Source organism: Anopheles gambiae, chromosome 3, assembly GCF_943734735.2.
Source record: "Anopheles gambiae chromosome 3, idAnoGambNW_F1_1, whole genome shotgun sequence".
Lineage (NCBI taxonomy): Eukaryota > Metazoa > Arthropoda > Insecta > Diptera > Culicidae > Anopheles > Anopheles gambiae.
This window is the reverse complement of record NC_064602.1, coordinates 67,355,390-67,375,725: the sequence shown is the minus strand read 5'-3', so window position 1 is coordinate 67,375,725 and position 20,336 is coordinate 67,355,390.

The window sequence follows — 20,336 nt, the reverse complement described above, 5'->3', positions numbered from 1 at the left end:
AACTTCCGAGACTGCGTTTAGCAACTTGCGTATTCGATGTTCGCATTGTTTCACTAGTTCGTGGTCGAAAAAGTTAAATAAAAAGCTGCACAACACTCGAAACACATCCTTGCCTCTGCCACTTACCACTCCCTTCCGCTGCTCAAAAACACAGACACACATACTCATGCACTTGGTAAAGCACTTACCTCACGGCAGATTTTAACCCAATTCGAAACCAGATGTTGAATTTAATTTCGCTCTTAACCGAGCACGGCAAAACTTTCCACCCGTTCACGAATGGGCCGGTGAAAACTCGATCCAAATACGGCGTAACGATTGTCGCTGTCTGTTTGCGGGCCGATCTGCCAGCCATGCCAGTGCGATTGTTCGTTGTATTCTGGCTCGTTGTGCCAATATTAATTGTTAAACGTTTCGCCTATGCCAGCCTAGTCTTAGCAATTGGAATATTGTTTATGGGTTGTTAGTGCCTCATGAATCTTTGGAGAAAAAAATATGACATGATTGTGCTCAGCATGATTTTTCCTCTCTAAGCAGCTTAATGGTACATCGAGTTAAAATTATGATTGTCATTGAAAGTTCTTTCTATGAGTATCTTTCTATGAGTAATCTTTGTTCCAGTTTGAATCCCAGTTTTCCATTATAGCATGTGGCTAATTGTTCGATAACATAATATAGCAGTTAATATTTACAATTTTATATGCGTCCTTACCATTTTTCCACCTACATATTTACCAATACAGGCTTCCGAGACCTGGATCTGGTTTAAAAATATAAAAAAATAACAACCATAACAAAGTGTTAGATATTTTACCATAAAAATACGAAAAATCTGAAACATAAATCAGTGTTTTATTAAATCTAAACTGAAGAGTCGAGGCTCGATGAGGTCTTTATCCATCCACAGTTCGCACAAAAGAGAGCATATCTAATGGTTACCGCTTTGTCGAACCGTTCGTAGTTGACACATACGTACACACGTTCGCTTAACAATGTCGTACGAGCTTTTTACGTGGTGCAGTCCACTTCTGTGGTACAGCTTTGATATGCTTACTCTTTGGTATATAAGTCTAGCGTTCCAAAACCATGAGCGAACCAACAACAAGAATTTTATTTGAAAAGCAACAAGGAATGTGAGTTAGTTCATGTGCTAGGAATCTAAAAACCACTAAATTGGAAATAATTCAAAAAGCTACAACTTTTTTTATACAGCACCATGAGCATAGTTAGAAACATTATTAAACATTTCGGATCAGCAGAATAGTCAAATTTCAAACGTAGGTCAAATCATTTTTAGGTAGAGATTGTATTATTTGTTTGTAGGTACTTTTAGTTGTTCTTAGCATTCTGCATTCTGTAAGAGAAAAAGTTTGATGGTAATTTTAAATTAAAAAAAAGAGTTTCTTAGTGGCGGGAAAAATCAACTTTATGATATTAAACTAATAAAAATAGGTACATTGCACAGATCCTCATTTTGCATTTGAATATCTTTATATTTTCCAAGAGTTTTCTTAGAGATTTTTTTCCAACAATATAACAAACCCTATCACAGCCCATGTTATTTAAATTGATACATGTACATTGTGGATTGTCGAAATGTTTAACCAATAGCCTCAGTTTACTTGCTAAATACTGAAATACTGCTAAAACTTTTTACACGTTTATTTTGATATGTTTTTATTCAAAAGTTCAATTAGCCATTCAATTGCATCCAAGTGTATACAGATAGAAAACAATAACGTTTGGATTAATAAAAAGACATACTTCAGCTGGCTATAGAACAAAACCTATGTCTGATAGTTGTTCTTCATAAACGTCTTTTGAAGGTAATTACTTACACAAATAAATCTACGGCCTTGCGCGCTCCCTGTCGTCAGTTAACCAGAATTATCGTCATGTTGGATGAAGACATGCGTGTAAGCATGCTTTTATATTCTACCTTCGTTTTCTTATCAATTTCTCAATATTAATATTCAATTTCGATTCAATATCAATTCCGTAACAGGCTTATACTACATCTGCAAACTGTTGCACGATGTCCGTTTTCATCGTGGCGGGGTGCAGTTATTTGATCGCGCACCCTTTCGAACGATATTGCTTCACGTATCTGGCCATCACGAATAGAGTTCAACTAATAGAGCTTTCAAATGTTGGCTTATGAGAAAGTATTATTGAAAGTCTAATTAACAATTCCTTACTGCGTTTTTTGAATACAATCGTTAATTAGCGGAAAGTTTGCGCGTTTGGATAGAAAAACTGAGTGTCAAAAAACTCACAAAATGGCCTTACAAGATTTGAATTGATTGAAGATTGAATTGAACTAAGCATGCAACTAAGCATTAAAGTTCATAATATTTTTTGTCCAAAATGTCGCTTGTCAGACAGCCACGACTTAAACGGACAGCTGTCCCGACTTAATAAAGTCTCCTTCCGTTGATTGAGGAAGAAACTAAGTAGCACTCGATTCACGGTCACGGATTGCATACTTCATTTAACCTCAACACACTTAAATTATGAGAGGCATAAAAACGGAGATGGCACACTCGCATGTATACACACACAGACCACACACTAATTTATGGTAGCTCATGATTGTAAAGTTTTATCATGCCACGCATGTACCCAGCACCACCCTATCACACAGGGAAACAAACCACCGATTCCGAACCAGTTTACGATCGTAAAACATCGTAAATTTAGCAGTACTTTACATTTTTCCTCTCCTCCAGAGCATCAGGAACACCCGTTCGATGCGTTTTCACTTGACACTGGTAATGTGTCCATTCGCTTTTTATACCACCCGTATGGAAAGCGAAATGACACAGCAAGAATCTTAAACTGTTTACAGTCTCGCGTAATTGTTCTTTGAGGTTAATAAAGCAAGATTTCATGTACGGGAAAACCTCGGATTCGTAAAATCAATTGCGGCCAGGTTTGAGAAATGTGCAGCTGTCTTCGTTTGTTTATGCGCTTTAATGCACAGTTTTATTACATTTTAAATTCTAATTTTATAATTAAAAACTGCCAATTTATTCACTTTAGCAAGGATGATGATTCATTTAAATTTGTGACAGTATTGCATTGGAATGATACATGTAAAGTTCTGCACAAATATCGAAAGATGTTAATGCAAGGCTTATGTCTCAGCGATTTAAACCGTAACCAATCAAGAACGAAAATACTGGTACCAGGTCATTCAATAAAATAAAAACGTGTAATAAACTTAAAGAAAACTCCAAACAAAGGACCAACATGGATTACGTAGATCCACACATTCACCATTATACGATGCCCTAAGATTAATTTGTGATAGACTCCTTTCAATATTCTTTACAAGACAATCCCCGTCTATGATTTAAGTACGAAAACTGAAAATTCAGCCTTGCAGTAACTTGTTCCCTTATTCCCCTCTTCCAAGAGATACTAAAAAACAATAAGGAGAGAAGTTTATTTCGGACCCATTGCCCAGGTGGGCCTTAGCAGGAAAGAAACCTTGATAATAAAAATCTTCTTTTTGTCAAGTTATCTTTTTTTCAATGCCAAAAGATTTAACTAAATTTTGGAAAGTCTTACATTTGCTATGCCTAACAAACTGAAGCATTATTTCCAAAACCTTTTTTAAAGGTTTCTTGTTATGTTTACAAAGACCTCAACAACCGCGAGTTTACGCGATTTCTTATTTCATGCAATAAGTACCTGCCGCTCACAGTTGCATCGCGGTTATTGTTCCAAACTACCAACTGTGCATTGTAGCATCCATACACCGCAAAAGTATGAATATTTTGTAAAAAAAAAATGTAAAGTAAATTAACAAACTAAACTATCTTACCTTGCGGTAAACCATATGCAACATCCATAATGTATTGTTACTTACCGAAAATTGTATACAAATCTTTGTTTCATCTCAAAACCACATAGAAGGGTCACACTCGATTAAGTATGTTTAATTACCTGTCCTGAAAAATATTTTTCCTTCGGTTTTTGGCAATACATAGGTATTCAATAAAAAAAAAGTGGGAAAATTTCAGTAGCGATCTTAACAAGAAATAAAGTCTTTTGCCCATGAGGAGAAATGGGTGTCGCTTCATACGAGATTTGAACTAAAGATAGACATTGCATTGGGTTGTACGACTTAACGATTATACCACAGACCCGCAATTAGTATCAAATGCACGGAGATCAAATATGGGTTTCACCAAATTTGAAGAATAAATATCATATTTAAACGACGAAAATGATTGGAGCTAATGTCTGGAATTACTGAATTTGTCGTGATACTTCCGTTTGGTAGTTTTATAGTATTTTTTATCATTTTTTTATCCGTTGCACTTGATGTATTATTTAAAGCTATAAATTAGTGTTGGGTCATACGATTCATTTCACGACCCGATCCTGAGTCGGGTGCGAGCCAGCCGGAATCGATTCCGACCCGTGGGTGCAGCGGGTGCGCTAGATCGGAGTCGGAATCAAATCCGACCCGCGGGTGCAATGAGTTTGGGTCGACCCGAAAGATCAGTAGGTGCAAGAAAGCATAAGCGACTCCGACCCGTTGGTGCAACGAGTTCGGGTCGGATCGGGCCACGGTAGATTCAGTTTGACCCGAGGGTGCAATGAGTTCGGGTCGACCCGAAAGATCAGTAGGTGCAAGAAAGCATAAGCGACTCCGACCCGTTGATGCAACGAGTTCGGGTCGGGTCGTGCCACGGTAGGTTCAGTTTGACCCGAGGGTGCAGCGAGTTCGGGTCGACCCGAAAGATCAGTAGGTGCAAGAAAGCATAAGCGACTCCGACCCATTGGTGCAACGAGTTCGGGTCGGGTCGGGCCACGGTAGGTTCAGTTTGACCCGAGGGTGCAGCGAGTTCGGGTCGACCCGAAAGATCAGTAGGTGCAAGAAAGCATAAGCGACTCCGACCCGTTGGTGCAACGAGTTCGGGTCGGGTCGGGCCACGGTAGGTTCAGTTTGACCCGAGGGTGCAGCGAGTTCGGGTCGACCCGAAAGATCAGTAGGTGCAAGAAAGCATAAGCGACTCCGACCCGTAGGTGCAACGAGTTCGGGTCGACCCGAAAGATCAGTAGGTGCAAGAAAGCATAAGCGACTCCGACCCGTTGGTGCAACGAGTTCGGGTCGGGTCGGGCCACGGTAGGTTCAGTTTGACCCGAGGGTGCAGCGAGTTCGGGTCGACCCAAAAGATCAGTAGGTGCAAGAAAGCATAAGATAGGTTAATAAGGTCAAGATAGGTGCAATCCGACCCGACCCGAACTCGCCGCACCAACGGGTCGGAGTAGCTTATGCTTTCTCGCACCTACCGGAGTCATTGCACCCACTGAACCTACTTGTACCTTTCGGGTCGACCCGAACGACTCCGGGTCGCTTACGGATGGCTCCGACCCGATAGGTTCGAGTCGACCCGCCCATCACTACTATAAATGCATGTGTAAGTGAACAGATCCGACAAACTAACTAATAAGGAGAAGAAACAGAAATCAGTTGGGACCAGAACACTCTACAAGGCACGATGATATCAGATAAATCAGTCATCATAAAGCGATCGAAGAACAATAAGTAAGAACAAAACAAACGTGTACAATTTTATACTAAATGTCTCATGAATACAGTAACTTAATTTCGTATTTTTATGTGTCGAGTTATTAGGAATATTTTCAAAGACTTTTGATGACAAATTAATTATCGATAAGCGTAATGAATGAATGAATGTGAAATGAAATGAATGAAATGAATGAACGTAATGAATATGAAGTGCTGTTTATTCTATGTACTATAGCTATCGCTTTCTTTAAATCAAGTTTCTAATGAATGGAAAAGTAATGATACATAAAATACTTTAAACCTAACTCCCTTTCTCCGCTTCTGCATTATAATAAATCGTAATGCTGAGCTATCCTTTACAGTAACCGATTGTCACCGAGCGTTGTAGTTGTAAATTTCAATTTTCATTACACACTATTAGCAAAGCTTTGAAATTGCTAGGATTCATCTGTAAACTCGCCAAAGATTTTAATAACCTGACTTGCCTGAAGGCTATATATGTGTGTTGCGTCCGATCTTGAGTCATACTTGAACTTGAGTAATACTTGAGTCAAACTGTGTGGAATGGAATCACTACTCTGAACTGTGGATAAACAAATTTGAAGCTGTACAAAGTCGGTTCACACATTACGCCTTACGTGTTTATTTGCACGTAATGTCTAATCTCATTTAGACTATAGAACGCGCTGTTTGCTGTTAGGATTAGAATCACTAAGTCATAGGCGTAAAGTTGCTTGTTGTATCAAAGTCTAAGAGACCGTGATTTTTTCGCGCCTGAACTGCGTAGGCATGTCTTCAGTTACAATGACCCTATCCTCGTCTTAATGAGAAATTTCAATGAAAGCTATCATTTATATGATTTCAATATATTGACCTCAAACTATAAAAACAAAGAGCTTCTTTTGTATTCGGCAAATAGTACATTATTTTAACTTAAGTTAGTGTTCAGGCCGACTAGATGGCCATACACTTATGAATGAAACACTTTAGCACGTTTTTTTTGCGTCCTCTAATATTAAAAAATGAGAAGGGCCAAGCTTAAAAAAGTAAAACACAGATTACCACCTAACAACCAAAGGCAATAGATGTTTTAATATGTTTCATGTTTTAAAACATTTATTCCATCCAAGATCCTTAATCCTTCCCACAGGTGAAAAAAGCAAATACATCGTTATAATTGTGCTGCATCTTCACGTAGGCATAATTTCCACTTATCGAAACTGTACGCCTATTGCCTTTCTCACCATCGGGAAAAGCCATGCTAACCTCCAATCACAATTAATTTTGCCACAGTAGGTCGGCTCTCCCGGTTTTCTACATCATCTTACCTTAACCGCAATGAAGAATAATCGCCACAATCTTGCCACCGCGTAATGCTACCGCACCGTAATCCAAGCAAAAAAGCAACTGCCGGTTTTTCCATTCACCGAAAAGCGCATTATTCCTCTTCCTTCCTCCCAAGCCCGCTGCGATAAAGAAAGAGAGTGGTCGTTGGAGGGGAGAGGGGGAGGGGGAATGGTCGAGGTCTGTAATGTTGAGGGCAAATCCTTACATTACTCGAACCTGCTCGGAAAACAAATTCAACCTCATTGCATTCGTTTTACATTTCATTTGTTAAAATAACTGGGCGGGATTTTCTCGATGAAGTATGCGTTGTTTATTATTATCAAAAGCGAACCATGGCTAAGCTTCGGCTCATCTGTTCCTGTCGTTCGCAGCCGCGGCAACTGACCCGGCACCATTCCATTTGTGGGTCGTCGTACCATTTTCTTGTACGACTGTTTCCTTCCGGTTGCGCTGTTAATGGTATGGGGCTGCGTTTTGGGCCGGCCAAGTTGCTCAAATGTCGCTGGTCCCCACCGGCCACCGGCCACAAGCGGTTTGATATAAAACGCAGAAGACTCTCTATTTGCAAGGATTATGATCATGAATATACAGCTTACTTATGGGGCACTTCATAGCGGCCCGTCTCGAGTGCTTTTATTGTCGTCCGTGAGCGGTAGGGTGGGTAGAGGAAGAAACATGACGTTCACCGAACGACTGCGGACATTTTAGGAGGTTGACCAGAAAGTTGGGTTCCGCTCCTTTTCCGTACGTCTTTTTCGCCCCTCGCTGCATCTTACTTCTTTTGCTGTCTTTTTCAATAGCTGCCCTTCACTTTGCTCCCTCCCGGGTGGTGTGTCCGGCTCTGTGTGACAGTCAAAAAGCAATGCTACCATACCTCCTTCCACAGGAGAGCCGTGCCGTTTAAGGAACTTAAATACAAATTAGACGAAACCAGGAGACTCAAAAACCTAAACAACAGGGCACCATAAATTGTACGGGAAAGTGGCGATGACAGCAGTTAAATTTTCACACCGCACATTATGCTTCAGTGTGTGGCGGGAGAGCGTGAAACGGTAAATGGAGTGAAGTGTACGCGCATTCCAAGATCCCTATTTCTTTCGGCGTACTTACACGGGCAGGTACGTTCGAGGGGTAAGGGTTTTCGTGGCCAAGAAAACTTTGCCTGCTCGAAGTTAGGAACTTACAGTGGACGAGCGTATGGTTTTCAACACAACCGCACAATACCCATAATTGTCTCGGTTGCGCTTGAACGTGCTGCCGAATCGTTTCATACATGTAGACATTATTAACCTCGAGTTGATTGTGTAATGTCGAGCTCTCAATGCAGAGGGGACTATTATCATTTAATCGTGATGCATTGTTTTACATTCAACTGAATGTTTGCTAGTGTACCTATGATAAGCTTGCAAAATGAAGCAGAAAAACTACATACAATATTTAGTTACAGTTTTAATTTGTTTGTAAAGAAAATTCTTGGGCAAGAAATTAGGGATCCTAATTTGTAAATTAGCAAATTATTATCCAATCGATCTAGATGCCTCTCAACAAAAGTCCTAATCGATGAGACAAAATGGGGCACCAAGTAGTGTCCCAAAATCAAAGTCAATATTTATTGATTCAATGCTTTTCTTAAAGTCCATAAAATAAGCCAATATCAGCATCAAACTATTAAAATGATAATCATTTCCAATTTTTTAAATAGTTTTTTTTTACAAATACCAAACACTTAGTATTAAGATTCTATGATTAAGAATAGGATGAATGATTATTCTATACATGCGTTCGTATTAGTGATGGGCAAAACGGCTCCGAAGCCGGAGCCCGCTCCGAAAGGCTCCAGACAATTTCGGAGCCGGCTCCGCACCAACGGCTCCGGAGTCGGTTCCGCACCAACGGCTCCGGAGTCGGCTCCTCACCAACGTGTCCGCTCCAACGGCTCCGGAGTCGGTTTTAACATAAAGGACCAAAAGAACTTTTTCAATGAAGTTCCAATCGAGGAAATCCGTAAATAGTGAAGTAGGTCATGTTTAAAAGGAATTTATCAAAAAAAAACATCGTGTCAAATTATTTGACTGCAAACTGCAACATTAGAATGATGAGCCAACCCGATCCAGCACCGTTACAGTTAGTTCACGTTAGATGGCGTGAGTTTGTCCAAACACATATATACATAGGGACAGGCACAACGATAGCTACGTTAGATGGCGTGAGTTTGTCTTAACACATATATACATAGGGACAGGCACAACGAGCGGCATTCAGTCGCAAGAATTCATAAAAGCTAGTAATAAATTTGTTTATAACGAATGTTAAAAATATTACTATTTTCATTCTCCTTTCGAAATTTTGCGACACATCGACTAGTTTTGAACATTGTTAAGAAAGACGAGACCAACGAATGTTACACAACGTCAAGCATGTCAATACTGCAATCACATCGTGTGTTAGCTTCCACACATGCGAGAATATATATTCTTTTTTTATTACGCTATCATATTACGTCTCTATTGAGCCGTTGGTGCGGAGCCGTGGATGCGGAGCCGGCTCCGGAGCCGTCGGATCAGAGTCGGCTTCGGAGCCGTTGGTGCGGAGCCATCTCCGGGAAAAAGTCGGAGCCGGCTTTGGAGCCGTTAGTCCGGCTCCGGAGCCGTTGGTGCGCTCCGAAACGCCCATCACTATATTCGTATATTCGTATATTCTTTTTTATGCAAATTTTTTAAAGAAAGAAATAAATTTTGTTTCATTTGGACATCAGAATTTGGGTACTTTTTATCGCAATTTAATTGTAAACATAAGGAGTAAATGTATGGATATTGAGCTCGGACCACCCTTTATTAATTTTAAGTAACTAATTAGGCGTCATCCGTCAATTACGTAACGCAAAACTTGCCAATTTCCGACCCCCTCCCCCCAGTGTAACAAACTGTAACGTTGGAAGAACCCCCCCCCCCCCCTCCCAAATTACGTAACCCACCCCCTCCAACAGATAGTTTATTGAACAAAACCAGATTTTTGTGTGAATTTTTCTTGTTTGTCCCATGCAGCAATCAAATACAAAAAGATTCTGAAATTCGGACCCTCAGCATGTTTTGCAATGTTCTTGCATCACCATTATTAGAAGCGTTTTTTATCCCGCCATGTTCCTAGTCCTCCATAAATATGTCCATTTTCCAGAAATGTTTATTTGGCTTTAGATGTTGTATTTCACAGAACATCTGATGAATGAATTTTAATTTGGTTTCCAGACCAGTAATTTTTGCGTTCTCTTTGTAGTAAAGAAGATCTTTGAAATTTAGCTTTTGTTTCGTAGCCACAGACATGTTTCGGCAGATTTGCTGTCAGCCAATAGTTCGGCAGATCTCGTTATTAAAAGAACCAGAGCAGTAAAACAATCAAAGTGTAGTTTTTATGAAAGATTATATGGCTGCAGCAGTTATTCTAGCCCGCCTGGAATTTTAAAATCACGAAAAAGAAGTTAAAGTTTAAAGTTTAAGAAGTTTAGAGTCTCTTTAAATGCTGCCAAAAACAAGTGCACGGTAATTGTTGATTTGACATATCGATGCTGCGGGCACCTGCCGAAACTTTAAACAATAACACACTTTTTATAGGGAGTAGGCGGGAGTGAAGTGTGGATAACCACTCCCGTCTACCCCCTATAGAAAGTGTGTTATTGAAATAATTCAACCACTACAATTATTTTACGTCAATTCCTTTTTTTCAATACCATAAAGAAATCAAATGCCTTTAAATCTTACCCATGTAAGAGATGTATTAATTAAAACAACCAATGAATTGTAAACACAATTCACACTCCCAGATCAATAAACAGCTCCAGTGGCAAGGGACTGCAACATTGTCCAAACCGTGGACATGATTACTAGTTATAAAATTCAATTAGACCTATGTTTGTTACTGAAATGTTATCCGCAAGCTGTACCAACATACTCATTAAACGATTTTTTTTTTATTTCATGCGAAAGTTAAATTTTCAACCACAAACAAAACACATTGCACATGAACACCATCTCCCTTCACTATGCTAAATCTCACCAGATGAAAGGAATGCAGGCTCCCGGTTCCGGTAAATAAATTAATTTACCGTATTGCGGAACGCATAAACAAAACTATTCACATATACAGAAAAAAATTATGCCAGTTTCCATGAGTAGGGTTTTTTTCGTTCACTAAAAAAAATAGTGCAAACATTTACCAATTGTCACACCCGAGTTGACGTGACGTTCTGCTTTGAACGGGACAACACACAAACGTATACGCATACATGCCAATACACACACAATGTATGCCGAACGATAGCAGGCAAAACCAATCACTATGCAAAACAGGCCAATAAACATGCAATACTTCAAACGAACTGATTATGGATCAATTTTGCATTTATTTAATTACTGACCGCCATTAATCGGTCGGGCACCGGGATTTTCTCGTATCTTTCGCAGGCGCGCATTTCGTGGGGTGGAAATTCCACAAAATGGTACTAATTGCTTTTAAGCTCTGCACGAGCTGGGTGTACATTTGTACTCCGCTCGAACTTAGAACTGACTGGCGCTATCCAGTATCATCCGTCATGCAAGTCACATATTAGACCCTGCTTCTTGAATATGTAGATTCACTCTAGTATTCAGCAAATGCGTTGGTTGTGCTTCGTGTGAACAGTGAAACTTACTGGCAGCGGTACAAATTACTGTTCTTTCCATCAAGTGCATAACATTTCATCTAGATTCATCACACGACAATTTTGACACGTACGCCCTAAGTCGCCTGTCACAGTGAACTTGATAAAAGTGAATAGTCAATCACCCGACGGTTGGAATTCGTTTAAAGAATCTAAATTATTCGAATCAATGCTGAATATTTTTTTTTACTTAAATAATTTTGTCGATTTTTCCCTGTTTCACGTATGTGCATAGATTATTGACGGTGAAATGAAGTAAGAATCAAGAGCATATGACAAGTGATATTGTTTCATTATGTTATGAAAAAAGCTACATTAAGATACTAGATATATAACTTTTTTGCATTAAAAAATTCAAAAAATATTCTTCGATACAACCATTATTTTCAGACCACCAGCCTTAATATTTTTATTGAGCTGCTGATTATTTGACATTGTTTAAGGTTGAGTCCGTGCTGAGACGGTGTTTGTTCCGTGAATTATGAATCCCATTAATGATTTTTTTTATCATGATTCATGATAGTAACAAGAAACTTTCAATTTAGTAGCATAAACCTCACATTGAATCGCTATCGTGGTATAAGCCCGTCACGGGTTCAAGCCCTGTATGAACCAAGCCCACCAAACTGTTTATCCATGCTATACCTTACAAAGTCATGGATGATCAAGTTCATTAGTGTCATTTAGAAATCTAAGATTAATAATTTTGAAAAAAATATAAATGAAAATAGAAACCAATTTCAAACCTCGTTCACTAAGCACACCCTTCGCTTAATAATAAATAATAAATAAATTAATTAATTCATAAAAATATTTTACAAATTGTCAAGAACAAAGAACGCTTCGAGAATACGCAACACTAAACACGCTGTCGTATAAATGTTTATTAAATTTATATATTTTACATGCTTTTTCGATAGTAGCTTAATTGTAAGACACATAAATACTCATTATAACATAAGCTCTTTACTTCAATAAAATAAAGCAATATCACATAATTTTGACACGAAACAAAAGTAATTTTTCGTTGATTTTTTTATTCGGCTATAGCATACAATTTATTGTTTCCTTCAGCTATAAATTCACATTGATTTTACACTTTTAATTAACCTCCGCCCTAATCGTCGAACTTCCGGTTGTACAAAAGCATCATTAAATTCCAATCAACCTTCTCGCTCGCATACAATTCACAAACCACCAGGCTTCTCCATTTGAGGTGAACGACTATTTGCAAATCCCATTTCGAATGTCCGGCTCTTTCTTTCTTGCTTGCTTTTTTTCGCCTTCCTTCTCTCTCTCTCTCTCTCTCTCTCTCTCTCTCTCTCTCTTTCTCATTTTACGCTCGGAGAAAAACGAAAAGTTTTATAATTTTCAACAATTTCCAACGGCACAATGGGAAACAAGTGAGAAAAGCACAACAGCAACCAGCAAAAAAACCAGTAGACCCCCAAAACCGTACACACAAACATCGCTAAATTTGTTCAACTTTTTGACATTAAAATAACAAAACCACCGAGCACTGGGCGAGTTCGAAATGATCGTTACGTGGTGCTGAATTCGATACAGCCCAGTTCGGGAGCGAACGAACTTTTCCATTTTCCAAGTGCGACCGAGCAAAACCGATGCAACGGTGCCAACTCGCCATTTTCCGTACTTTTTAATCAAGATCCTAGCGGTGAATAATGTTTATTCAAATGAATACCCCAAAAGCGAAGATAAAACAACTTGTACAAGACCTGAGATTCTGGTGGGGGGGTTGGACGGAGAGTTGTGCAGGGAGAGCGGCGAGCTTTCCAACGACCCGACGTCTATGCCTTGAAACAAAATCACACTATAGGGCCTACCGTGGTGGGAAAGCAAAATCCATCCGTATATTCTGCACGATGACGACACTGTCGACGGACAGCGGGCTCGTTGACACCACCACCACCACCATCATCATCGACGCACACTCACCCCAGCATCACCCAGCGAGCGGTCGCTTCATCAACATAATGCGCCATTATGCTCCAACCACAGGGCTGGTGCAAAACTTAGCAGAAAAAGGTCGTCGGCCAGTCTGGTGCGATGTGCACGTGTGTATGTATGTATGTATATACCGCTTCCGGTCTCGGGCATTTTCCAAGCTGGTCAAAGTTTTTCCTATTGTCCCCGGAAGCTGGATAAGCACAATTTGAACAACATGATTTTCGAGCCGCTGTCATTTGTTGCCCAGCATGGTTTCGTTTCCCTCCGCCACTGGTCTCCCCTATTGATGGTCACTCTTTCGTGAGGTTGGTATGGTGAAATCGGGTCAATTGAAAATTGGGCTCACAGCCGTACAATGTTGCTGGAAGTTACTTTTTGTTTCTAATTTGTCATATATATATATTTTCTAAATGAACCACCGGTAGTTGGTTTTGTATGTTCACCGTGTTCACCAGATCTGTGCACTGCAAAGTTACTTAATCAATGTAATTAAACATACTGTATAGTTGAATATAGCAGCGTTGTACACATTCCACGAATAATACATTTTTTATCCGTAGAATCAAAAGCTTTAACATTATTTTATTAGTTCATAGTAAATAATGTCATAGTTCACAGCGATGCAAAAAGGAAACATTAATTGAAAAAATTTATAAACAAAAAGCCCCAAATTCATAAACTGCGTAAAGTGTAATTGAAAAGGTTTTAAGAATAAAAATATGTAAACATAAAATACGCAAACTACATGCTGTTTCTTGGAACATAAGTAAGTAGTAGTTAGTTCGTTAGTAGTAAGTAGTTTACTCAAACGCTAACAATGAACGTTTTAAGCTGGGATCGGAAAAATTGTCATGAACCCAAGGCTGGTTTTTTACAAACTAACAAACCTGTGAGCTAGTTTCTCGTTGAAAATCATTTATTTCTCTATCTTATTGTATAGTTGTAAAAACTACTGATCATCAAGCATTCAAATAGTATTTTTGCAATGATACCGTCTACCGTGAAAAATCAAATATTTTAGATATTTCGTTTTAATTAGATACTGTCAAATTTGATTATTTTTATCGCAATTTTCTTTTTTTTTGTTTTATCACTGGTACTTTGTTTTATTAATATGCATTTGTTGTTTGTTTAGTACTTTGTTTTAGCAATACGCACAGTAACCTATTAAATACACAAGAGAAAATCCTTCAAATATGTTTATACATCACCATTAAAATATTCTATAACGTCAACGTCAATTAAAATATAAACACCTCTTATAACGAGTTTTGATGAGTTTATTCTTGCACGCATTCTTGATCTACTTGCTCATGAGGGCGAGCATTTCGATACTAAGAATTGATCAATGCATTACTATTGCAACTTGCTGGTGTTCTGTATGGTTGTGATGATCATAAATACATAAATACACTTTTCATGACCTGGAACCAATTTTGTCACTTTTGATACAAATTCTATGAAAAAGAGGCTCCCGCATAACGGTTGAGTCATTGGAACGTATTAAACTCATTATGAGGGGTTCCACTGTAATTATCTATGTTTTTGTACTCCACTGCAATGATAATATTGCCTTGGTGTTTTTCTATTTTAGATTAAATCCCAAAAGTATCAATTCCGTGGGTCAAAGTTAGATTTCATTAATTTCATTCATAAATATATTTTACGCAAATACAACTTACATTTTTCCCTAAAGCTCGAACAAAACAAATCTTTAAAGGTTATGCGTACAATTTATCAGGATATAATTTGTATTCAATCGTGTATAACTATCATTATTGCTGAAAGTATTGTTAATATTATTTAAGCAAATTCAATAAGTCATCTTGTGCAAGTTGCTATACAACCAACACAAACAAAGCATTTAAAATGCTCGTTTTTTTCATCTTGTCTTTTCTGTTTAATCAATCACCAATTTTAATCAATGATCAATGATTTTTATATGGCTTGTAGTATACCTTTTTATTTTATCAATTCATGTAATTAATTACGTAAAATTTTTAATAGCTATTTCACTGGATAGAAATCCGATTCGGATTTCGGATCCTTTGATTCGGACCAAAATCAAAATCACAAAACGCCCTACTACGCTCACCAGGCCTGGCCAAATGGAAGTGAAGCACAATTTCAAAGGCATGTTGTAATTTTGATTTGGTAAATGTAATAATAATCAGTTGGATTATACCATCCGCTGATTACCCATTTCACCGAACTGCAGCAGCAGTGCTCACGCCAAACTGCTGGCAATTAAATGTTCTCCCATCCCCTACATGTTGCAAAGTGCGATGTACCGTATTCATCCAACGAAGGTACCGTTCCTGCACATGCTAGGAATAGCCAGCCAGGAACGCGTGTATGAGCTGTAGCTTATCCCCGCACGATGGAACGATTTGCAGGAATAGAAATACACGCTTGCACATTACAAACTGACCGTGACTAAAACTTTTGACAGCTTTCATCTAGCGCGAGTTGAAGGGCTTTACTGAAAGCGGTGCGAGCTTGCCTGCTACCCGTTCCCGAATGATAAGGCGCCAATGGTAATTGGCGTGGCAAAAATTCCTTCTAAAACTCTTTTGCCCTGTTCCCGTTTTTCTGCTGGCCCTAAACCACCGGTACAGCGTGCCACGCGAACCTTCATGGTTTCGTTCTCGTACGACCGCAGCGCACGAAGCGGCAGAAAGGAAGCATTTATGGATTTCGTGTGTGGTTTTCATAATAAATTAAATTGTTTCACTCAGTTCTAATGCATCCTTTTCCAGTGCTGATGCAGCTAACATTTCACTTGTAATGTGATATTCATGTTGGCCAAATGTCTTGTTTGTGTTTTGATGCGAGCATATTTCGGGATTTATGCAAAACTATCCCATGATTCGCCGGTCCGAGCAGAGCAGTGGTTACTGTTATTAGCAGCAAAATACTTTAGCATATGCTTATCCACTCAGTACAGCAGCGGGTATAAATCCCCATCTACTCGTCGCAGCCCAACTACTATCAGCATGGTGAAAGGCGGACGAACTACCACCGCCCAATAGTTCCATCTTTATTTTATTTTATTTTGTCTGACGCGATGCTTCCTTTCAAGCGGCAGCTCTTTTGTAGCAAAGCATAATTGAATAAGTTTTGAAATATCATATCGAAAAGAATAAACATAAATTGAAAAACTTACAACGCATTGCGGGCGGCCTCAGCACTGTCTTCGGCATCGAGAAACACCATACCACTACGTGCGGTATATTACTGAGCTGTGTTGCTTGTATTTTAAGAGACGCAATATTCTCTCCAGCTTGTCAGCAATATCCGTAGAGCAGTATTGTTGGTCATGTTGCTTTGTGGTGAAATTATTAGTTCCATTGACCATGGTTTGAAGCTTTGATCTAACTTTTCCAATAAATTTTCTAACAGCTTGGTGGCGGTGATCGACAAAGAGGGTAAAACAATTGTTGCTGCTCGATGCTTGTCAATGGAAATGCTCCACACAGAATTGGTGCAATATTCTAAGCAGCAAAGTAAAACAAACATCTACATGGCGAGTAAATAATATGGCTTAAAACAGGTATGTCAAATTGGCGGCCCGCGTCGATTCTGAATGCGGCCCGTGAGAGTATGTTGAAAATTGCTAAAAGCACTGCAAACCATTAATCTGTTATTACTATTTGTCAAAGTGTATTAAATTTTCTAGAGAAGAACAATCCTTTTGTTGGTATATTTTTCGAAACTAACATGAATGTACCCATAACATCTCATAAACTTATTCTACACAAACGTACATATCAATCGAGACCCTTAAGAATCATTGAATCGAATGCTAGCTCATTCGTATTATGTTTCGATTAAATACTGAATATTAGCATAATTTTGTGCACACTCGATTGCACATTCTGTATGGAAAAATAGATTTGCGTCAACTGTCTACAAACGAAAAAGGAATGAAAATAACTTGATACATACACTAGGAAACTTTGCAACAACTAGTGATTGATTGTCTGAATCGCATCCACGGCTCAAAACCATTTCCGATCATAGCTATTCCGACTTCGAATCCGGCCAAATCAAACCAACAGTTCCATTCGGTGCCGTCTGAAGCCTATAGAACCGTTTAGAGCCATTCGGAACCGTTGGAGTCATCGGTTGTCCCACCGAATTTGTCAATCTCCATGCCCCCGACTGCCGAGTAAAGGATTCATTCGGCTCCGATTTTTTCCTACCTTAGAATGTTACATCATTGATATTCGATTGGAGCCACTTCTGTTTTTTGTCATAATCATGCCACCATAAATGTTAATAAAAATGATTGTTGCCAAGCTGGAATTATTTGTACCCAACATTCTGCAAGACGAATTAATGTAATTTCCAACCTCCCCAAAAATGAAAACCAAAATGATATGATAACGCTTCAGCCTAAAGGATTTAGATTAAGGATAAAAATAATCGAAATGCCGAAGCCTTGCAATACAAAGCTTATTAATAGATTAGCTCACACACCCTTCAAGTGTCAAAAACAGATTTGCCAATCTGTATGGGATCACACACCACGACTCTTCGTCAGATAAAATTATCGAAATTTAAAAAAAAAAAAGTTATTCGTAAAATTCGGGTTCTTGTTATAAGTAATAATGATATATCCAGAACACTTGGAACTTGGAAATTAGCGAAAAATAATGTTTAAACACGTGTTATTACAATTTTTCTCTTGATCTATCAAAAAATTGCAAGCAAATATTTTTGTTATTCATCCAGTGATGGATAGCTCGGATTGCTTGAAAAAGATTCACTACAGGCTGCTAGACTTCTCCTACTTCAGTGAAAAAGTGTGTTTGACAGATATTTTTCTCATATAAAAAAGAGCACATATAAAAATAACATCGCGAATTTGTACAAAACAAACGATTCCATATAAGAAGCGAGGAGTACAAAAAGTCAATTTGTATTTTTAAACAAATGTAAAAAAGTATTTTACATAAATATTAGAGTATATTTTCCATTCTCAACTGCGGCCCGCGAATCACTGAAAATTTGTACTTGCGGCCCTCTGATGAAATGAGTTTGACACAGCTGGCTTAAAAGATTGCTTATCACAAAGTGATGTACTTCCTGAATCAATAAGAGATCGTGAATTAAATCGTTCAATCAGACCGGTTTGCTTGACATCATCCTTTTTTTTAATTATTTCTGATTTATTTCATATTTTAAGATTTTATAACAATTTTTAAATTCGGTCAGGGCGGTTCATTCTAAACTTGAGCCCACGACGGTCATGTTGTTGAGTCGTGCAAGTCAACGAGTTAACAACGGGATACATGAACTGCACAGCAGATAAATTATCACAAATTAAAGACCACCTCATACCACCTTTCATTTGATGTAATAATTAACAATGGAAAACTATGATTTTTAAATACCGAAAAATTCACGGACCTTTCTTTTGGTGCCTCCCAACAGCGGCCACTCAACCGATTTATCCACTTCTGCAGAAGTATTTGCCTTTTTTGTATAGTATTTCAGTTGGGCAGCTGTTCTTGTGTGTTTTCTTGTCCTTTTTAACTTCCGTTTCATTTTTGCCCAATATTTTTTTCAATCGGCAAGAAATCTAGACAGTTTGGAAGGTTCATGTTCTTGTCGATCAAATTCACATTTTTGTTGGTGTATCATATAACAACAACCTGTACCACCTCACAACTGTAGTGAAAGCTAGCCAAATCACGCCATAATTTTATTGGGCCTTAGTAAAGCCTTTGATAAAAGGCTTTTCCAGACACTGATTTTTATACTTTCGCTGATGATACTTTCGAGTTCGCGGTGTGATTGATTATAAAAATCAGTGTTTTGAGCCCACACTTGAAGATGGCTTAACATAACTTTATTTTGCTGGCAAATTTGTGTGCAAAAACGAACTTAAATTATTGGGAACATCGCCCCGTACCGTTGCAACATACAATTTTTGGCCATTTCATTATGGATCCAACAGTTTAAGGCGCAATTTTGCAGAAATTTACTATTGGCTATTGATCAGCCGTTGAATTTTCTTTTTCAGTGTGTATAATTAATTTACTACGTTAAAGCTACTACGTTATCCTGAAATTGAATACTTCTCCTAATGAATTTGATGTAGATTGTAGTAAATACTTTAAAACCCTAGATAATGTGAAATAAGCGTATAACATACATTTATTATTCAGAAAGAACGGCTTCGGCCGTATTGCTAACGTATAACATACATATTATACATAGAAGTAGTTTTGAGTTAGTTAGTTTTGAGTATGACGGCTTACATTTGTTTTTATTCTGTTTTTAATTATTAGTAAACAGGAAGTACCCTAAATATCAAAGAAATAAAATTTTATTTTCTTGTGGCTTGTTTATTCGCTATATTTACATAAAAAAGTACCCTAAAATTCTCTCAAACGCTAAATAGGGGGTTAGGAATTTTAAATGTATATGAGGATGCTAGTGGTTTTGTCAATTGAGTGTCAGAACAAATGACATAAACGAGTATAATCCTGCATGGTTAAAACACCCAACAGACAGAATGTTTCTGACGTATTGCCATACGATAAGTGCCAGTTTCTTTTGTATCTTATGCCAAGAACTGCAGCATGTACTTCCATGCGCCTTAATTAATGATTTATTCCTTGCTGCATCATGTAACATTCACACACACACACACACACACACACACACACACATACATCGACTTATGAACAATTACAAAATAGAACGCAAATTGCTTCATAATAAATTTCTTGCAATTTAGCAACGTAAATCCTATCCCATTGCTTTCTC